Source organism: Oratosquilla oratoria, chromosome 7 (genome assembly GCF_046742065.1).
Source record: "Oratosquilla oratoria isolate Oo_2021 chromosome 7, ASM4674206v1, whole genome shotgun sequence".
NCBI classification, from domain to species: Eukaryota; Metazoa; Arthropoda; class Malacostraca; order Stomatopoda; family Squillidae; genus Oratosquilla; species Oratosquilla oratoria.
In genome coordinates this window covers 36,256,054-36,258,553 of record NC_134783.1, presented here as the reverse complement: position 1 = coordinate 36,258,553, position 2,500 = coordinate 36,256,054, and positions in this window count along the sequence as shown.

The window sequence follows — 2,500 nt, the reverse complement described above, 5'->3', positions numbered from 1 at the left end:
AGAGAAAAAGGAAAAGGAAATAAAGGAGGAAGAAGAGGAGGAGCAGAAGGAGAAGGAAGAAGAGAAGAAGGGGAGGAAACGGGAGAGGAAGAGAAGAAGGAGGAAGAGAAGGAGAAGGAAGAAGAGGAGAAGGAGGAGAGGGGGAGGAGAAGAAGAAAGAGGAACAGAAGGAGAAGGAAAAGGAGGAGGAGGGGGAGAAGAAGAAGGAAGAGAAGGAAAAGGAGGAGGAGGAGGAGGAGGAGGAGGAGGAGGAGGAGGAGGAGGAGGAGGAGGAGGAGGAGGGGGAAGAGGAAGGATGAAGAGAAGGAGGAGCAGGAGGAGGAGGAGGAGGAGGAGGAGAAGGTGACGAGGAGGAGGAAGAGAAGAGGGAATAGGACGAGGAGGAGAAGAAGGAGGAGGAGGAGGAGGAGGAGGAGGAGGAGGAGGAGGAGGAGGAGGCGGAGTTGGCTCTGAGTGGTGTTCCTGGAGCTCTTTAATTTTCTCAATACGGCGACGCACCTTTCCTTTCCCCTAATTTAATTCCCCCTAGGGGATTCTATACAACTGGGGAGCCGACCCCAGGCCTGAAGGGGGGTCTGGGCCGGTCGCGACCCCGTCCCAGACCGGGCGCCGGCCCCCTCAACCGAATAAAATCACCCGACGGCAGACGTCACCGGAATGAAGGTCTGGGGGCAATAGTCCAGGTGAAGTGGTGGCGTGTGGAGTTACAGAAGAAGAATATGGAGTCTGACATGGAGGGAATGGATGAAAGGAGTGGAGAGAATGGAAGGAGAGAGAGGGAATGGAGGAAGGAAGGGGATAGAGGGAATGGAAAGAAGGAAGAGAAAGGAGGGAATTGAGGGAATTAAGGGAATGGGTGGAAGGGAGAGAATGGAGGGAATGGAGGAAAGAAATGGAGAGAATGGAAGTAGAGAGGGAATGGAGGAAGGGAGGGGATAGAGGGAATGGAGGGAAGGAAGAGAAAGGATGGAATTGAGGGAATTAAGGGAATGGAGGGAAGGGTAAGAATGGAGGGAATGGAGGAAAGGAATGGAGAGAATGGAGGGAGAAAAGAAATGGAGGGAGGGAGGGAATAGAGGAAATGGAGGAAAGGAAGAGAAAGGAGGGAATTGAGGGAATTAAGGGAAGAGAGGGAAGGGAGAGAATGGAGAGAAGGGAGGGAATGGAGGAAAGGAATGGAGTGAATGGAGGGAGAGAGGGAATGGAGGAAGGGAGGGGATAGAGGGAATGGAGGGAAGGAAGAGAAAGGAGGGAATTGAGGGAATTAAAGTGATGGAGGGAAGGGAGAGAATAGAGGTAATGGAGGGAAGGGAGGGAATGGAGGAGATTGAAAGAAATGAATAGAGGGAAAGGATGGAGAGAATTGAGAGAATGGAGGAATGAAGGGAATGAAAGGTAATGGAGGGAATGGAAGGTAAGCAAGGAATGGAGGGAGGATGGAAATGGAGTGATAGAGGGAATGGAGGGAAAGCATGAAGGGAATTGAGGGAATGGAGTGATAGAGAGAATGGAGGGAAAGCATGGAGGGAATTGAGGGAATGGAGGGAAGGGAGGAAATTGAGGTAATGGAAGTGAATAGAGGGGATGGATGGAGGGAAGGAATGGTTAAAGGGAGGGAATGGAGGGGATGGAGGGAATGGAGGTAAAGGAGGGGAAGGAGGGAGGGAAGTAAGGGAGGGAATGTAGGGAGGGGGGAATGAATGGGATGAAAAGAATGGAGGGAATAGAGTGAATGGAAGGAATGGAAGGAATGGACGGAGTGGAGGGAATGGAGGGGATGACAGTAGTGGAAAGAATGGAAGGAATGGAGGAGAGAAAAAGAGAGAGCAAATGAGGGAGAGAGAAGAGAGAAAAGATATGAAGAGACTGGCATGACTTTTTTATGGAGGGATGGAGGGAGGGAGGGAACTAAGGAAGGGAAGATGGAGAGAGGGAGAACGAGAGTGAATGAACGTAAAAAGAATATGGAGTCTAGCGTGGAGGGAGGCAGGAAGGGAGGGAGGGAGGGAGGGGGCGAAAGAAAAAAGAAAAAATATCGAGTTCGATATGAAGGCTGAGAGGGGAGTGGGAGGAGACAAGAAATAGAGAGAGAGAGAGAGAGAGAGAGAGAGAGAGAGAGAGAGAGAGAGAGAGAAAGAGAGAAAGAGAGAGAGAGGGGGGAAGGGATTGAGAGAAGGAGGGAGAGCGAGAAGAACGGGAGAGACAACGGAAGAGAAGGAGGGAGAGCGAGAAGAACGGGAGAGACAACGGAAGAGAAGGAGGGAAGGAGAGAGAGAGAGAGAGAGAGAGAGAGAGAGAGAGAGAGAGAGAGAGAGAGAGAGAGAGAGAGAGAGAGAGAGAGAGAGAGAGGAAAGAAAAGAGAAATAAAGAGATAAAGAGAAAGAGAGAGGGGAATAGAAGGATGGAGGGATGAAGGGGAGGAAAAGCTACAGAAAAATGTGGAGTGGAGAGCCGTGGATTTAAAGGGCACAGGAGGATGGAGGCGGATGGAGGTCGACGA